This window comes from Rattus norvegicus, chromosome 5 (assembly GCF_021556685.1).
Source record: "Rattus norvegicus strain SHRSP/BbbUtx chromosome 5, alternate assembly SHRSP_T2T, whole genome shotgun sequence".
Taxonomy (NCBI): Eukaryota; Metazoa; Chordata; class Mammalia; order Rodentia; family Muridae; genus Rattus; species Rattus norvegicus.
The window spans coordinates 54,875,571-54,895,000 of record NC_141538.1 but is presented as its reverse complement, the minus strand read 5'-3'; the positions used below and the strand labels follow the sequence as shown (position 1 = coordinate 54,895,000).

The 19,430-nt window shown below is 44.5% G+C and overlaps 1 protein-coding gene and 1 long non-coding RNA gene across 3 annotated transcripts in view; one reads left to right on the top strand and one right to left on the bottom strand.

Annotated features, from left to right (window-relative positions):
* Mob3b (MOB kinase activator 3B) overlaps nucleotides 1-19,430 on the top strand; it is a 196,130-nt gene that overhangs the window by 118,720 nt on the left and 57,980 nt on the right.
* On the bottom strand, nucleotides 9,740-12,026 carry LOC148005738 (uncharacterized). The gene is made up of 2 exons (XR_015620796.1): nucleotides 11,942-12,026; nucleotides 9,740-11,285 (listed from the first exon to the last, which is right to left on the bottom strand). It is a non-coding gene; the product is annotated as an uncharacterized LOC148005738 (long non-coding RNA).

Below are 19,430 nucleotides of genomic sequence, written 5' to 3'. Positions count from 1 at the left end.
GCCTATGAGTAGAGCCACTTCAGTCAGATCACTCAAAATAACCGTTCCACATGAAGCAGTCTGTCATTTCATTTCAGCCATTTGTGTTTAAAACTTCATCCTATATCCCCATAATAATAACTCAAGGAATGCCAGATGCCTAGAGTTTCTTTCTTCCCTCCTGCCCCCTCCCTACTTTCAAAGCTAAAGGATACAGCATAGTTTGTATTTGCCTTTAAATTTCCCTTCCGTCATCTAATTGGCTCGTCCCGGTCGCTGGCCGCTGGCCTTTGTTTTATAGAAGAGAAAAATCACTCCATGAGCATCACAAAATCCTTCAAATTACATCAAATTAATTCATAATAGGTTTTATGGGCAGGATATTTTTAGCTTTATTGTCAAGACTCTAGCATCCCCACCACACCCAGAAACTAAGCAAGCATCCAGCCATTTGAAACCTGTGAAGAAAAATCCAAGCGTGTGAGGATTAGACTAGATGTTCCCCGAGGACACCGTACTATTGCCAGATTTGCCCATATTCAAATCCAAAGGAAGCTTTTTCTCTGATGTGCTATGTTCCGGATAAAATCCTTGGGAACTTCCAGATCATGAAAGGAAATCATAAAGTGAAATGGTTCGTTAATTTTATACATGTAGTTTATTGAATCCTAATTCCTCAGAACTCAGTACTCCCTGTATATGATTCATATAGGATTGGGATGTGTGTGTGTGTGTGTGTGTGTGTGTGTGTGTGTGTGTGTGTCTGTCTGTCTGTCTGTCTGTCTGTCTGTCTGTCTGTCTGTGATGGAATGGGCAGAGGGCAGAGGAGGGAGATACTAGGTGTCTTTCTCCAGCACTGGCCAAGGGTCTCTTGCTGAACCTGGAGCTACACTGCATAGTGTTTTTACCAGTCAGAACGTTATAGTGACCCCAAGTTCAGTGTGAGGCTTGTAAGGGCCTGTAAAAGGCGCTGCCAGATCTAATATCAACAAAATTGAAATGCTTCGCCCTTAGGGCTATCTCTGGATAACCCAGGGGTGGTAGCAAAGGATAAAACAGATTTCTATGACTGCATGAACTAGCCAGATACGGAGTACCCCAAACTCTGTATTAAGATATGTATGAGCTCATCTGGCAGTTTAAAACAAAACAGGATGAAACATGTTTTCCTCACCAACACGGCTCTTCATTGAGTAGACGATGCAGGCAAGTTTTTAGATCTAAACCGAAATCCTTTGGAATAAGCCAGGACCTTTTCCACATGGAATTGAAAACTGAGGATCTTTTTCACACAGTTGAGGATGTTCTGGGCATGTGTGTTTGAACTACTGTAAAATGCAGTGCTTCTTAAGATAAACCTATCTAAAATTAATCACATTATTTTTCCTTCATGAGCAAAAGAATATTTAATAAATGAGTAATAGGAACAAAAGCCCTGAGTCTACTGCACCAATTCCTAATTTTTAAAAAGTGTGTTTTAGAACCTGTGGTAACTTCGGACTTAGAGATAAACTGTAGAATAGTGTAAAGGGTGTGGCCTTCCACTCCTAGCTTCTCCCCTGTTAACGCTTGTGCTATTACATAACTTTAGAGTCATTTCCAAACCCAAAACCCTGACATTCACCAACTCATAAATCCTCATGATTTCTCTAGAAGTCAAACTACTTTCCCAGTGTCCACTGGAGGAAAACCAGCATGGTGTGTTTAGAAATTGCCCCCAAGAAAGCAGTCACCAACCCTTCCCTCATTCCAGGCTCTTGAAATCCACAACCCAAACAACTCAATCAAACTCTCTCACAAGACTTTGTTCTTATTTTGGATGCACATTTTGAAGATCAGAATGGCAGTCCCTACAAGCAGCTGTTTCAAAGATCTGTAGACCTTTGACTTCTGACCGCCTCTCCTAATATGTGTATTGCTGATTTAGCTAGTCAGGCAGCACTTGGAAAGACACCTACTGTAGCTGGCTCCTTATCACCAAGTCTGGGGCTGAAGGGTATATAGCTTCAAGAGTGTGAACCAAGAAATTTACCTCTGATGTCATAAAACGAAATCCTCCAATTAGTTCTCTTGAAGTGAGATAGGGGTCTTACTTCATGGAGGGAGCTTTCGGGTCATCCAGCTGACCAACCCTGAGTTTAAGGATGTGTGTGCTCACACACCTTTCTCCAACCACCTCCCCCAACCACCCCCAGGTTCTCAGCCAACTTTGGCTTTAGACAGATGTTTCCACTCTGAACGCGGAGAAACCAATGCCATTTCTCTGCTTGTTGTCAAGGATGATGGGCATTCAGTCCTGCTCCAAGGTCTTCTGAAGCCATTTAGGGATGTTTGCCAAAGTGGGCATCTGTTGACAAAGCATTCATCTTGAAAAGGCAAGGGCTGCCTTCAGGAAACAGCAGGGAGAAACACCACACGTATTTCTCTCTAGAACGTGGGCCAGCCTGAAGAGCCAGGCACCCGTGAGGAGATATTATGGAAGACTTTGTGGTTCCTAAACTAAACGAAAGCTTAACTCTAGCCAACCTCTATTTCAGAATACATCTCAGGTCCATGCATTTGGCCTCTGTTCCTTGAGACATCTCAGAGCAACCAAAGCTGTTTGGAACTGTTGGAGAATAGCTCCAGGAGCTTGCTAAAGCTTATATTTATTAAGAGTGCCCCACCCCGTTGTTATTACATATCGGCTATGCCTATCCAGAAAGAGCACAGCAAACCCACACCAACATGGTTCCAAGTGAGGAGATTTAATGGGGGAACAAAACAAGGGGAAGGGGCGAAAGAAAGAAGAGAAAAGAGAACGAGGGTGGAAGGTGTCTGCCTTTTGGGGGTGGGAATTGTAACTTAAGGATTCCCAGGTGGAGGGAGGTGCGAATTGAACCTAAACGTCTTCTGGGAATGTATGGCCATTGCCATGGCAATGGTGACCATTGTCGCTGCTCAAGGCAATTCCTGATACCAACACCCCCTCCCTGCTATTGCCAAGCTTACTTCTGCAAAAGGGCTTCCCAGCCCCAACTCTGAGTGAGACCTTCTGCCCTATTCCTCAGGCCCTCAAACCTGGAAAGCTCCTGAATACCTCGCCCATCCCACTTCACTTCCTATCTGGTTTCGAACCCTATTTGCTTGTACTTGCTAACTACCACGTGTTAGTGAAATAAGAAAGGGTTCTTCTCAATTCACGGTCCTTGCTAAAATCATCTGTTGGGATACTGTGGATCTTTGTAACGACTCTCAAGGTCACTCTTGCCTTCCCTAATCTACCCTCTTCGAAAGGATCAAGAAAGCTTTAAAAACAACTCCAGCGGAGTACCTAGCCTAGCTCCTTTACTGAACCAACCCAAACACAGTTTCATTCTTGGTTTCCTATTGTCCTTTGGAAACCTTAGCGGGGGTGTCTTCCTCTTATGTACTCACATTTTGAAGGCCTTTCTAATCACCCAGCTGTGACAGTGTCCCTTTAAGGCACACGGAGTCTTAACTGTGCTAGCTCAAGACAAGGATAACACTCCAGAGATAAGAAGCCATGCCCCACTCCCCTCTCCACCCCACAACCCCACCTGGCTCCCTAGGACTCTGCTGGGCCAGGATTTACCTTTCAGCTCCTTGTCTCTAAGGAACAAACAAGGGAGACAGAGCAAGGTTCTCTCCTGTCTTCTGCCATCACTGACTGCCACCTGGGCCACTGCTATAAGGCGGAGAGGCTGGTCACAGAGGCTAGAGATGCTGTCCTACCTTTTTGTTTTGTTTCGTTTTGGTTTGGTGTTTTGAGACAGGATCTCTATGCGTATCCCTGCCTCACCACAACCTTCACTATGTAGACCACACTGGCCTCGAAATCATAGAGATAGACCGGCCTCTGCCTCCTGTGTGGTGCTATTAAAGGCATGAGCCGCCACACCCAGCCGCACCCTTTGATGTCTTTTTTTTTTTTTTTTTTATCAAAAAGACAGATTTCTAGATAGGACTGGCTCTTTAGAAAAACAACCATTGCTTTCCATGTTATCTTACCACACACGGTATGAATTGTTCCGTTCAGTTTGTTACGGCCGCGTAAAATGCCATTAGGAATAAATGACTCGGAAATTATAAGCACTTCTGTTTTCTTATTCAATTAGTAGACTCTTTGTAAAGAGGATTCAGGTCTGGAGGAAAGCAAGTGAGTAGTGAAGAGTTTTCCTATGCCTCTCCTCACAGGCAAAATCCTGTTAGGAATGGGTTGCACTGGTGTGGTATGTTTGTTACAATTATTAAACCAAACAACCCTTCGTGTGAAATAGTGTCTATGGTTTACGGTAGAGCTCTTTCAACAACCAACAGTCAACAAAACCAACAACCACCAACAAAAAAATGTTGGTTCATCGAGCACACACACTTTCTTTATGTTCCTTCAGACGTTTGAAAACCTCTGCTGAACAATTAGGAAAAGCAACTAGGACGCATAGACCATTTGTAAGTCTAAAGAGTTTCCATGTGTCTTCTGATGTACCTCCAGGCTCTCCTGCCCGTGTGAGGCTCCAGGCTGGCTTCTGATCAGCACACTGTAATCCTCAGAGGTTGGTAGGTCCATAAGCACCTTTCTGAAAACACTGGAGGATGCTGGTCTTCATGTAATTCTTCATCTCAGGAACTTTAAATCTTCTATGGGACTTACACAAAGAGCGCTAGAGTTCACCCCAGCAACGGTGTCCGTCCCCCCACCCCAGGCTCAGCTATAGACTGCAGACTGACAGAATGATGTGCTTTCTCTCCAACAGAGGTGCTCTGAGCAGGAAAAGAGGCCACTAGTTCCCAGAAACCCCCGCCTGCAAGTTCAAGGTGATAGTTGCCTTAATTAATAACCATACATAGCAAACCATGTTTTAAATGTAATAACCATATAATAAGGATTCCATGCATTCAGAACAAGAGGATTATGTCCCAACACATCTTCTTCAGTCATGTTTCTACCTGGCTTTCTTTCTCATTCATAGTGCTAACTCATACAACATCTATATGGTGCAGTCTTAGCACTACACCACAATGATATTTCATTTAAAAAGAGTGTTCTGGGGGCTGGAGAGATGGCTCAGTGGTTAAGAGCACCGACTGCTCTTCCCGAGGTCCTGAGTTCAAATCCCAGCAACCACATGGTGGCTCACAACCATCTGTAATGAGATCTGATGCCCTCTTCTGGTGTCTGAAGACAGCTACAGTGTACATATATAAATAAAATAAATACTCAGCTCCAAAATAAATAAATAAATAAATAAATAAAATATTTAAAAAAAAAAAAAAGAGTGTTCTGTATGGTGATGGCTCCTGCAAGAGATACTTGGTCTGAGGCCTGCTAGGCATCCTCTTTTACCTTAGCAAACCCAAGTAGGCATTAGGGAGATCAAAAAAAAAAAAAAAGCCCAGGCCAGATTGTTGACCCTGGAGAAATCACATCCTGCATTTAACTTTAGGAAGATGGAAAATACGCATTTATCTCAAATTAACTGCCTGTGTGTGTGCATGTGTTCATGTGTGAGAGAGCATGCATACCTTTAAGCCAGAGGTAAACACAGAATTTCTTCTTGGATTGCTCTCTACATTAGTTTTTGTATCCAAGCATCTCACTGAACCTGGAGCTTACCAATTAGGCTAGTCTGGTCCATCAGAGTCTGAGGGATCTCCCTCTCCTTGCCTCCTCAGCGATGGAATTATAGGCCCTGACCAAAACTTGACTCATCGTGTTAGCTAGTGTCTGTAGTTTACAACAGAGTTCATTCTTTGTGATTTATGGGTCTAAGTTTGGGAAATGTGTACAGTCATGTATCTACCAGCATAGCCTTATGCAAAATAATTTCAGTTTCTTAAAACACACACACACACACACACACACACACACACACACACACGTGCTCCTCCTCCTCCTCCTCTTCTCATCTCCTCATTATTTACTTATTTTGCTATTTGTGTGTTTTGTTTTCTTTGCACCATGTATGAGTAAGCCCTCCTGTTGGCTTATGAAAGCCACAACTGACTTTTTATGTGAGTGCTAGGGAATCAAAATATCAGACTCTGGTCCTCATGTTTATGCAGCAAACACTTTGCTGAATGAGCCATGCCCCCTCCCTCAACCCTGAAATTGTAATCTTAAAAATATTTCAAAGAATTTCAAGCCAACAACAATCTTTGTACTCTATACTCTAAGCTTTTTCCTAACCAGGTACGATTTTCTTACAGACACACTTCTGTTGAACCAGCTGTCTGAATTTGCTAACTCCAGTATCCCTGCACAGCCTTATGCTGTACTCATTACATTTGAACTAAACCACAGTATTCAGAGGTGAAAGACTGGCCTACTGGATCAAGGACAGGCTAAACCTATGGGAGCCTCACCTTTACTTCCCTGCCTTAGGAAGAAATATTTGTTCATTCTGAAATTGTCAGTGTCACCGCTGGGTACTGACTGCTCTTAAGATCATTTCATCTGTGATCAAAAATTTCATTTATTTAATTGTAAAATATGTTTTATATGAGGTGCACCATTTATACTATTTTAGGAGTATAAGTTAATGTTGGTAAGTGCAGAATTGTTCAGCCATTACCACTCTTCCTAGAATGCTTTCATCACCTCCAAACTGAAAGTCACTATCTGTTCAACAATCATTCATTATCCCTGTCTCCTCCACGCCTGATAATTTCTGTTCTACTTTCTGTCTCCAAAAGTTGACATGTTCTGGACACTGCATATCCAAGGACTCATTCAATATCTGTCCCCTCTGTGTCTGTCTGGCTTATTTGCTTACTATAACTGTTTTAAAGTTCATCCGAGTTGCAGCGAGTGTCAGAAGGGCCTTCCTTTCAATGACCGAGTGATATTTTACTGTGTGCCTGCCCCACGCCTTTGCTTGTGTGCTCATGTGTTGATGGACGCGTGAGCATTTCCACCTGTAGGCAATGGTGGGTAAGTCTGCACTGACTACTTGATATGCAAACCTGTTCAGGTCTCCACTTGCTGTGCTTTTGGGTTTACATCTAGAGGTAGAATTACTGGAGCATACAATTCTTCTGTATTTTATTTTATTTTTCCGAGGGACTGCTGAGCTATTTTTCACGTTACGTCACTGTACATACCATGCATGTGGGGATTGTAATTCCCCACAATTTTGCCAATAGCTATCCTAATGAGTATGGACTGGTATCGAATTACAGTTACTGTCAACCTTTTTTTCTCTCTTCCTCTTTTCGTGTGTGTGTGTGTGTGTGTGTGTGTGTGTGTGTGTGTGTGTAAATATGGATATGCACTTGCCACAGTGCATACATGGAGACTGGAGGGAAACCCCGGGCATGGCTCCTTACCTTCCACCTTGAAGGAAGACTTTTGACGTTCCTGCTGCAGTCAGAACCAGCTGGCCTGTAAACCAGGGATTCTCTTGTCCGCACTTCCCACACAGCCAGAGATGCACTGAGATTGCAGACATCCGCTATTGCTACCGCATCTCTCTCAGGGTTCAAGAAACCTAAACAGAGGTCTTCACATTTCCATAAGGTGTGTGCTTTATCCATCGAGCCATCTTCCCAGACCCCCACATTTCAAACACAAAAGCATTTCTTTCTGTGTGATTTTTGCCCAGCTCTGAGGTCCAGCAGCTTTGGATTTGAGCCCCAGTGGTTTGAACTCCACAGGGGAACACATTTTAGACTGTGGTAGTATGTTTCCTGACTGGCCATAGGAAGATGTTAAAATCTGTTCAATGCACGAACTCTAGCCCATCACTCCCTTCCTATATAAGCTGACTTAAAAGTGAATGACCTCAGTTGTAGCCTAGGAAGAAAAGTAGTGTTGTCTGCTGGGGCCCTCTGAGGATTATGCGTGCAATACCACCCAGTTTTTTACTTGTTGAAGCTAAGCAGGCTCTGCAGCGTGGTGGAAAGTTCTGGGAGACATCAACAAACTGGCTCAGGAATCTGGGGGGAGGCTTTCGTGCTAAGCTAGGACTTTGTAGCAGGAAGGAAGGGGAAACTACAAAAACCCACTAAGCCAAGAGCATCCTCAGGGAGCCAGTGCGCTTACTGGCGGAAGTGCAGAGTGAGGAGATTCAGGAAACCTGTTCTCCGTCTCCAGTTGCTCAGCCAGCAGGACCTGAATAGGCACGGGGAGGTTGCTGAATGAAGAACACAAAATCAAGATTAGCGAGGGACTGATGCCCGGTGGGGGCCTGTGGGTACAGCTACCACTTTCATCCTGGGAAAATGACCTTAATCTAAACTTAAATGCCAGTGGGCTGGTAATGTTCCGCTTGTAAAACGAGGTTCAATAACGCAATGCTCTGTTTTCCCCTCTCATCATTGATACTGATGGAAAGTCTGTCTGTCAGGTATAGAAACGAAGATTCTGGGGTACTCTGTGCCAACCAAGACTAAGTCCTGACTTTGATCTACTGTGTATCCAGCGACTGGATGTTGAATGGTCTGGAACAAATTTCTTTGAGAAGGAAGATAATGTTTTACCTCCAGTTTCTCTGTCTCATCAACTCGGCTAAACATGCTGAGTCATTTCAGAAACTATATACTTATTGTTCCAGATGCCGGGTCATCAGTGCTGTAGTTTTCTGTGAAGCTTTCACGGGTTCAGAGCTGCTGGTGTGGTACTATGTACCAGGACCAGTGTTCGGCAAGAGCATATAGAGATAGAAATGTCTGTGAGTACCCACTGAGGGGAAGTCAGGGTCGGGGCTGGGACCCAGGTCCCAGGTCCTAAATCCCAGAGATGAAATAGCTGTCAAAGAATGTGGTAAGTTTCAGGATTATGTGCCAGAGGAGAAGTGGAGAAGAAATTCAATATTGGTCATAAATAGACACTGTAAGGATCCCTAGTCTTGCCAGAGATGTCCCCAAGAAGTCTCTGCCAACTTTTCAGTGCCACGGTGGCTTCTTCTTGAAGTCCTTAAACTCTGGTTTCATACCTGAAGGGAGAGGAGACCTGCGGTCCACGTGGATGGCAGCTCAGGACTGAAGCCCCAGACCCTCACTTCTTCCAGCAAAGTGGGAGGAAGAGAACTTCAGGCCCTCAAACTCTCTATGCCTGGGGGCTTTTGCTTTGGCCACTAGACTTCCATTATCCATCGAGTTGAAAGACTCAGGACATGCCCAAACTTGTTTCCTTCCCCTTTGATGGAAGACTCAGACCCTTTGTAACTGAGCAAACCCCATAATTACAACCCTGTGGTAATGCTTCTGTAAACAGTAGCTAGAGTTGAAAACACCATCCTCGGTGCTATGAGAAATCACAAAACTCTCTGTCTTATTCCCTAATGCTCTGTTTTGAGCTCTAAAGTCAAAATGGCACTGTACAGGTTACCCATCTCTTTCACTGACCTGTTACATATCACAGAAGCTAAGCACTGAGCCATGGTGGAGGGCACTTCCCTGGGTGTTTGTGGCCTTTCCCCTACTCCCTGTGCATAAATTTATCGTCCCTCAAGTTTAGGTTATTTGAAGTAAATGCTTCTCTTTTAAATGAATGTTTTGCCTATTCATGTTGTCCATTTCTTTGTAAGTTGTCACAACTCGACAGTGCTTGCCCATCTTTTAAGTCTGACTTTATTCTAAAACACAGGGACCAGCCATTCCTTGAAATCTCAAAGTTTTACACAGAAGGACTAAATCTTCCCTTTCTCTGTAATTCTGTCCTGAGTTTTCTGTCTTCTTGCTTAATCCTTGCTCATGGGCCTTTCTTAGTTTTCTGGTGGTCATATACAGGACCTTTTATTTATTTTTATCTTTAGGACCTTCTTTTTTTTTTTTTTTTTTTTTTTTTGGTTCTTTTTTTTTCGGAGCTGGGGACCGAACCGCGGGCCTTGCGCTTCCTAGGCAAGTGCTCTGCCACTGAGCCAAATCCCCAGCCCTCTTTAGGACCTTCTTGAATGCTTGGTGAGAGACTCAGGGAGTTAACCTCACAAGCCTTAGAGCAAAGCATGGTGAGTGCGTGCCACGAGCATGAGGTTCTTACACAGTTGCCAGCCAATGGCTGTCTCTAGGCAGACTACCGTGAACACTGCAACCCCTTGTCGTTCTGGCTTGTCACTATGTCTTTCATTTACCTGGAAGGCCCGTGGGACTAAAGCAACCCTAATACTTTCACCTAATACCAAATAGCCTTCTAGAAGGGTAAAAATGAAAGCAGGTTGCTGGTGGCAATAAACAAAAAAACAGGCTCAAAGCTGAATGGTCATGGTGCACGCCTTTAATTCCAGCACTCAGAAGGCAGAGGCAGGTGGATATCTGAGTTTGAGGCCAGCTTGGTGAACAGAGCAAATTCCAGGACAGCCAGAGCTACACAGAGAACCCTGCCTTGGAGATAAATAAATAAATAAATAAATAAATAAATAAATGCAAACAGGCTCATAGCAGTTTTCATCGACTTAGTGGCTTCTTTAGACTTCTTGTATGGACTGAAAAATGTATTCATTCAATTACTTATCCTTTCCCTCAAGACATTAATTGTATAACAATTGATGATGTATTCCAGATCATGAGGTAAAGGACTGCATTGTCAGCAGCATCAGCAGCAGCAGCAGCAGCTTCCTCATAGTATAACGATTCATTTAGCAAATATTGTAAACCTGCTCTCTGCCGGGTCTGTGCCAGGTCCTGTGTGGAACAAGCAGAGTCCCTGCCCTCAAAGAGCTCTCACTCTTTAGTGGGAGAAGCACATAATTACATGCCAATAATCAAAATGATAATTCCTCTGACAAAAAGATATATAATATTAGTTTGGCCTACCAAAATACCACCCTCATATGGTTCAACCTAGTAGTTCCTGTTTATTGACAACGCCCACACGCCAGATACCATAATATATGCATTATAAGTTCACCAATAATATTCCCAAGAGCCCTGAAGAGTTTTTATCACATCCATCCTATAGATGAGAAAACCGGTTCAGAAGTCGGATGACCTCTCGCAGATTCTGAGTCCAGGGCTGCAGAACTGGCCCCGTTCACAGTGCAGTGAGATGTGCACATATAGACCAGGCTGTTGGAAAGGAGCGGAGGAAGCTGGGAGAGCATAGTGCCCACCTGGACTGTGATGTCACTGATGAGAGTTGGCCTCCCAGAAGTCTTGTGTTGCTCATGTTTCAGAGTCGGTTATCAGATAGGCACTAGGTCGTACGCTCACCATGCGTCTTACCCGTGTGCTTGCCTTTGCTTCCCTTGCTCTGAAGTTCCTTTAATGGTTTCCGTTTCTCACTACTGCATTAACAGGGTTTGATTCTGGGCATCTGGATGTGCTATGTTTGGCTCTTGTATGCTAGCAGAGTGCAAGGCTGAAAGCTGCCAGAGGTAAGGAGTGAGGGAAAAGTGTGTAAGGCAGGTTTCCCCATAGAATGAAGGGGACACACTCTTTCAGAGATATTTGGGCGGTTTCCTGACAGTGATCCCTCCCAGATTATCTGCTTGTCCATGCTCAGTCCCAAGTGATCTGTCCCCAGGATCCGACCAACCTGATGTGAGATAGTCCCACCAGTAGGTTGGCTCCTGCCATCTGACTTACATGTCACCCAAAAGAAGACCCAAGTCCTCTTGTAGAAGTGGAAGGCTTAGAGGAAGTGATTGAGTCTAGGCTGAGACTGCCACTCAGGGAATGAAGAAAGGAAAGAGGACTTCAGGGACTGGGACAGTGCTCAGAAGTGAGATCACATGGCCCCAAGGAAGAAAAGAGCACTCAGCCTCCACCCTTTAGCTGCTTGGCCCCAATTCCACCACTGCCTCATCACAGGTTCTGGGGCGCCAAGCTTTGTCGCAGTGCCATGGTGACTTAACCGGCATGCGTAGATTGTCACTGGTCACGTGCAAGTTCCCGAGCAGGGAAGATAAAGCTGGCACAATGAGCAAATGGAAACAGGGGAGAGAAACGTCTGAATAGAGTCACTTCCTGCAGCGTCAGGAGGGTTGTCCCTGCACCCAGCCTGGCCATCCCTTCCACCCACCGTGACAGACGGCCATCCACTAGGTAGGCTCATGCTGCAGACTGCCTGCCGATGTGAGCAGTTTCCCATCTGTTCCCGGGAAGGCAGGTAAACACATGAGTCACCTGGAAACCTGGGAGTGCCAAAGTCAAGAGAGACGTTTTTGTTTTGGGACATAGCAAATTTGATATGCTTATGATACAGAGATGAGGAAGATCTGCTTGGCAGTCGGCTAAGGAAGCCTGAGGCTTGGGGAAGGGATGAAGATAGAATCTACAAGTTTGGGAGAGTTTATGCTGTCCTTCTGATTGGTGGGTGGGTTTTAAAAGGCCCACAAGGTAGTTTCCAGAATTCTGTATTCCCAGAAGGTTCTCTGAGCAACACCAGGGCAGGTACAGTTGTCAAATAAAACACTCTGTAGCAGCCCTTTAGTGATTTGCCTCTCAGCCAAGATCCTGGGAGTGTGACTCATCTTCTCAGTTCTTTCTTTCCCCCCACAGGAAAGCTCGGTAGGAGTGAGCTGGGGGTAACCACAGACACAGGGTCCATAATGACCAGGCTCACATTTCCACCTGCCACTTTGTGCTGCATGGCCTGTTCCCTTGTCTGGCTCAGTGTGACATATACATGCTGTCCCGTTTAATAGCTAATTAGCAGACGGGGTGTCCCTTTGCCCTATGCTTAATTCAGAGCCCTGCTGGGAATCGAGAGAAAGCACCTGCCTCTTTGGCTGAAGTGCCTTTTGGGACTCTATAAATTTATAACATGGGTTTATGATGGAAAGATGGGGGAGAATGGAATTGTTACAAGTTATAAAAACTGATCTCCTGTGGACTTTCGGTTTTCCTCACAGTTCCCTCCCACAGTTAGGATTAAATTATTTGACCTCGATTGAAGAATTTTAAATGTTTTAAAGACTCGGTTTCCTCCCCTACATTTAGATGAAACACTTAAGAAATTGCCATTTTGCAAGAGTTCACATGTGCATGTGAACACCGACCGGCCAACCAACTGAAAAACTAGCAAAAACCAGTTGGCTCTCGGTAATATCATACCGTCCATTTACAAAGAGCTCAGGATGGGGGCCGTGAGGTGAAAGCCAGAGACTCTTTGTGCACGCTTTGAACTTGACACTACATTCTCTTAATTGAGATCACTCACTCATGGCTTTGAAAAGGCACTATGGTGTTCAGTGGTTGTTTATTCTTTATTTGGGGCATTACATAGTCCTTATTAAGATCCTCCAAGATACTTTAGTGTTCCTCTGACCAGCTGTTCTCTGTTCTAACAGTGCAGAGGGGGTGGGGGGTGGGGCAATGATATAAACTTTTTTTTTTTTTTAAGGCAGAGTCCTCACTGTGTAGGACTTGCTGCCCTGTAGCTTGGTATGTAGATCAGGCTAGCCTCAAACTCAGTGAGGATCGACCTGCCTCTGAATGCAGTGCTCCACTGGTCCTTCAACCCTTTTCCTCTTCACCTTGACTTTCTACTTAGATCACGCCCCTCCCCCACTGAGATCCCCTATGGATGGAATGAAGGATCTCATACTGACTGTGCACGCCTGCGCTCTACTAAGTCTTTGTGTTTGCCATGTCCTCCGGTTATGAGCAGTAACCTTGAGGTCAGAACTGCCATCTTCACTCTCAAGGCCATACTTAGTCTGCTTCTGGTTAGTTCTTTGAAGCCCTCTGAATCAAACTCTATCTGCCAAGGAAGAAGGCAGCAGATGAGGTGGTGAGCCACTGCCCAGATGGCAAACGGGGTCTGCCAGGAAGATATTTAAGGACACACATTTATCTCTGTCTTACTGGGTGACACTGGATTCTGTTTCTCAGCATTAGATATTAGAAGATATTAGCAGAGCATCTCCTGGGGGTGGGGGTATGTGTAATTTCCAGCTAAGCCACAGGGTGATCTTTGGGATAGGCAGGAGTGTGCCATAAAATTTACCTCTCAATTACTGGCCAAAAATAGAGGAGCAGTTAATTAGCAGTCAGCGGGTAGCCTGAAGCACACACAAAGTCTCTAAGAGTGACTTTGCAATGACTACCATTGTCTGAAGGCTCTTTTCCTGTCATCTTTGGGAGAGTACCCTGAGCATCTAATGGATGGGCGTTTGACACAACACCCTGCAGTTCAGGTCAGCCTCTTACATGACAATTACCTGCCCCATGTGTGGATTGGCAGTGGCGAAGGACCTTGTCTAAAGTTGTCCACTTGCCTGGACAACTTTTCGCTGAGCCTGGAGAACAAGCTGGTTTGATAAATTCAAGCATATCGGACGGAGAGAACATTTATAACCATCCACGTGTAAACCGGAATCACAGTGGGCTATGAAATATCTAATCATGAATAGAATCCATAAGAAAGAGCCTGTTTTATCATCATGAGTGTCTTCTGGGGTTCCAGAAGCTACGACAGAAGTATACTTTAAAGAGGGAGGGAGGTATCAGCCTGCAGAGTCCACTGATCAGAGCAGAGAGAGGCGATAACCACCCAAATTCACTGAAATGTGACAAAACGCAAGGCGCTGTCGTCTCATTCCTTTTAAATGCCTTGTTTGTGTTCTACGGTGGGCACAGCTGCTACTGAGCTCCTCACTCAGATCTACTTGGGTGTGGCTCTCTGAAGTATGCATGGACTCTTCCATGACTTGGCAGAAGAAAGGCAAGGCCTTAGAATAGGAGGAACTGCTATTGTGACAGTCTTGATCCCACCTGCTCCGCTTCCTTGAACCCCATAGTCTTAGTGTCTCATCACAGCCTACAGACTGAGAATTACTCCATCAGAAAGGGTCTCAGCTCTGTGAGGAAATAGTATCAGACATTTTCCCAGAATGCTCTGCCCTCTTCCTGGACTCCTTTCCTCTCTAAATTTGTTTTACTTTGGAGAACCTTTTAGATGTTTTAGTAAGAGACTGTTTTGTTTTGTTTTTTATAAAATCACCATTCTTTCCTGCTTCACAAGGAAAATCTGCTTAGATTAATACCTTATTTTTATCAGCTGCTTAATGAGATGACGGCAGCACCTTACCAAGGGTTGGGTGAGTCTATCCTGACCCTTACCTTGCAGATCAGCCTCACACAAGCCATCAAGGCTCTTCTCCCTTTTCCTCCCTAAGACGTAGGGTATTGATACGGAGGGAAGCTGCTTCCAAGGCATTACTGCTTTCCAACCATGATAGTCAAGTCTCCAAGGCTTCAGGAGCTCACGCTAACATTGCTCAGAAAAAAAAACCAGGCTACCTGAGTTCACCTGAATTTCATGGAGCCACTGTGTTGGTTAGGACAGATGAACCTAATAAAAAGAAGAGTGATATCCTCCTCATTCAGAAGGGAATGAGGCCAACCGTGTTTGGTGAAGAGGGAGACTGAGCTAAATCCCCACCCCCATATTTACTGTTTTTGTAGCAAGATTATGGAAACTCTGTTAGGAATTTCAAGTGTACTGCCCGTTGTCATTGGCTGGCCACCGCGCTGTGCAGCAGTTGGGTGAGACTTATTTCTCTTGTCTAACTGAAGCTTTGCGTCCCTCATTTGGGAGTTCTGACATTTCTGCAAGACTTTGGGATCCTCAGATGACCTTCCCATCACCCCCAAACAGAGCACAGACTTAAGTTACAAATTGTATCTGAATACAGGATAATAAACAGTATTGTATCTTCTGTTCTAAGCTCTCTGAACAGTAGTGGATGATATCAGTATATCAATGATATCAGTATTTCCAACCCAGTGGAACCAGTGGCTCACAGACACCTGTCTCGAGTCATCCAGATGTCAGAGTATGACTCCTGATACAAGAGATAAACGGTGGGCATCACACCATGCGCCAGCTGTAAAATAATGTGATTGTTTTCTCCTTTCTATGGTTTTTCTACTTTTCAAAATTAAGCCGTGAAGCTGCAGACACACGAGTCATCAGCAGTTAGGAGCACCGGCTCCTTTTCCAGAGGACCCAGGTTCAATTCCCAACGCCCGTACAGTGGCTCACAACTATTGGTAACTTGAGTCCCAATAGAGCCAACATCCTCTTCTGGCATTCCCGGGCACTGTGTCCACATGGCACACAGACAAACATACAGCAAAACACCCATACATAGAAAACAAAATGAAAAAAGTTAAACTGTATATTTACCTTTATAATATAAAAGACCCTATATTAAGTGTATTACCTGATACACTGTGGTTCATCCAAAATGGATCCCTTAGGCGCCTCATACTCTTGCTTTGTAAGGGGGTTTATTGTAAGCAGTGGCAGTATAAGTAGATAGAACTGTTATTAATAGATGCCTTCCATCCAAATGTAAATAAAAAGACAGTCAGCTCTCTGCATCATCCAGTTGTGGAGGAGAATATGGCTAGATCGATAATAGCTATACCTGTATGAACATACACAGTCATTTCCCCTTAGACAACATGGCTATGTTTATATAACTTGCATTATTTTAAGTATTATATATGATAGAGGGGTGACTTGAAGTACACAGGAGACTGTTCATGGATGCACATGTAGATTGGATAAAATTTCATAAAATACTTGAACAACATTGACCTTTGGGATCTGCAGAGGTCCCCTAAGGTACTGAGGGATGACTGGAAGTTCTTTTGTCCTGCTTTCTCTGCCCACCATCCTTGCTGCTACACTGAGGCTTTTGGATCTCTCCTTCCTGACTCCTCTGGATAATGGCTGCTGTGGGATGGATCTGTCAGTCTCTATAGCCCATTTGTGATCCCCACTCTGTGTTTTGAAATCCTGGCTCTCCGCTTTTGTTTGCTTTTCCTTTAAAAAAAAAAAAAAAGCAATCGAAGTCCGGAGTGTTGGCAGTGACCTTTGAAAGTGTTTTTACAGCTCGCAGAGACTTCCTGACATGTTTTATTAGCTCTTGGTGGTGACTAATAAACTGAGCTCTAACAAAGCCGCTTCCAGGAGAAGCACTCACCAGACTTATCATGAGGGAGGCCTGATGACAGGACTGGGCTACTGCTCTCTGTCTAATTCAGCAGGCAGGCTGAAGAGGGGAGGCATCCCTTCAGGGAGCACAGTGGCCAGCTCCTTCTGAGAGGCAATCCAAGATAGGAGTCCCCTGCCCCAGCAGAGCAAGAATGCCATTTCTGCAGTGATCAAGGAGCCAAGTATTCCACCAAGATTTTATTTTTCTCTCCTCACACAAGAGCCTCAACTGACCAACTGCATTTCAGATGAAAAGAAGGTAGCAAACACAGCCTCCTCTGACAGTTATGAGTCTTTTAATCTCTTCCTTCTGTTTTATTTGGTGTGTATGTGTCTGTCTGTCTGTCCGTCCGTCATTTTCAAAGACTTTCTAGCTCTGCCTGTGCGTTGACAGACTGGGTGACCTTGAACAAATAACTAAGAATTAAAGTAAGGACAGAGCTCGTAGGGTTGTGAATGTTAACCTGCAAAGGACAATACAAAACAGTGCTTGAGAACAAAACACTAAGTACGAACGAGACATTATTTCATCAGATCCCTTGGAGAGCCATACTGGGGCCTGTTTGTGAGACGGGATTTATCTACATGCCTACCTCTGCGAGGTCCACCACTTTGCACAGCTTCTCGGAACACGATTAACACCGGAAGTGTTGCCCTCTCCTGCCCTTCGGACACCTGACACATCCCTTCTCTCTGTTCTAACCTGTATTGACTTTGAGGAGGTTAGCCAGACGTACGAACAAGTCAGGAAGGCAGCATTTGAACAGGCGCACCAAGTACCCACTCGAACTTGCACATTCTGTGATAAGCTAAGCAGAACTTACACTTCAGGCACACGCTCACAGATGCCAAGACCCTCTCTAATGAGATAAATACCATCAGCATCTAAAGGAAGAGAGAGCCACACTAAAACACAGAGGGTGAGCGGTCAAGCGGCCTCTTGTCCCCCTGAACAGCTCTGTCTCAAGTCTCATCTCCAGTCCTACAAGGTTCTTAGTAGACTATCAATTCATTGAAAAGTATTCCACAGGAGACATTTCAGTACCTTCTATAAAGTCATCGCTACAATGATGATGACCATCCTTATTTTACTGGGGGGAAATGAAGACAAATCAGTTATGAAACTGATGTCCAAATGCTCGGCAGCAAGAGGCAGAGCTTAGAAGTGACTTTTAAAGTCTTTTTAAAGTATTGGGGTTTTTTTTTTCTCTGTTCCCTCAAACTTGTCACCATTCTGGCTTGGTGTATCCTTCATTTTTTTTTATATTTATTTATTTATTTTATGTATAAGTACACTATAACTGTCTTCAGACACACCAGAAGAGGGCATCAGATCTCACTGCAGATGGTTGTGAGCCACCATGTGGTTGCTGGGATTTGAACTCAGGACCTCAGGAAGAGCAGTCAGTGCTCTTAACCACTGAGCCATCTCTCCAGCCCCCTCCTTCATTTTTTTAAATTGTCCCTTTTGTCAAAGTTGACAATGTGATGACCCTACATGGAGTGGGAGGGAGGACGGGACTCTGCTCCTGCCAACCTGGGGATGGTCTTCTCTAAAGCTCTCCAATAAAGGCACCCCAGTCTGATAAGCAATGACTTCCCTGTGAGAAAGTCTCTGTTCTCCCTGTAGGGCATGGCATCACGCCAAGCTGGATTTTGTAGACTGCGGAAGATTTCTACATCCATCTTTCTTTGAAACATTGCAGCAGAACCCTCTGGTTTATCTTAATCTCATCTTCCCAAATCAATTTAAGTAAGATTAATCTTAGAAATGTTCGCTACATTTGGGGTCAGGCAGTGGCTCAATTAGCAACGTGCTTTCTGTGCAAACATGGAGACCTGAGTTCCCAACCCCGTCACCCACTTAAAAGGGGCACGGTGGCACATACCTGTCACCTCAGTACCAGCAAGGGAATGGGACAAGACAGACAGATCCTTGAAGCTCTCTGGCCAGGCTGCCCAAACTGATGAGCACATATTGCAGTAAAAGGCCTGCCTCAAAAAATAAGGTGGAGGGGCTGGGGATTTAGCTCAGTGGTAGAGCGCTTGCCTAGGAAGTGCAAGGCCCTGGGTTCGGTCCCCAGCTCCGAAAAAAAAAAAAAAAAAAAGTGGAAAGAGGAGAGAGAGAGAGAGAGAGAGAGAGAGAGAGAGAGAGAGAGAGAGAGAGAGAGATGTGTATGGAGACCTTACTTTCAGAAATCAAAACTCAGCCCTCTCCTTCCATCTTGTGGGTCCTGGGGATAGCGTTCCTGTTGTCTGGCTTAGTGGTGAGCACCTTTACACCATGAGCTGTCCTACTGGCCTTGACATCATTTTTATGTCCCTGTGTGTCAACTCACCTCAAAATTATGCTTTTTTTTAAAATATAATAGTTCATTTTTTAGTGTTTTATATATAATATATGTAATATATTTATATATTAGGTATAATATATACAAATTATTACATACATTTATATGCATATACATATACATACACACACATATGTCAGTGCCTTAACCTCTGAGCCATCTGTCCATCCCCAGTTTGCTACTTCTTAATCCCAAAGAGGAAATTTAAT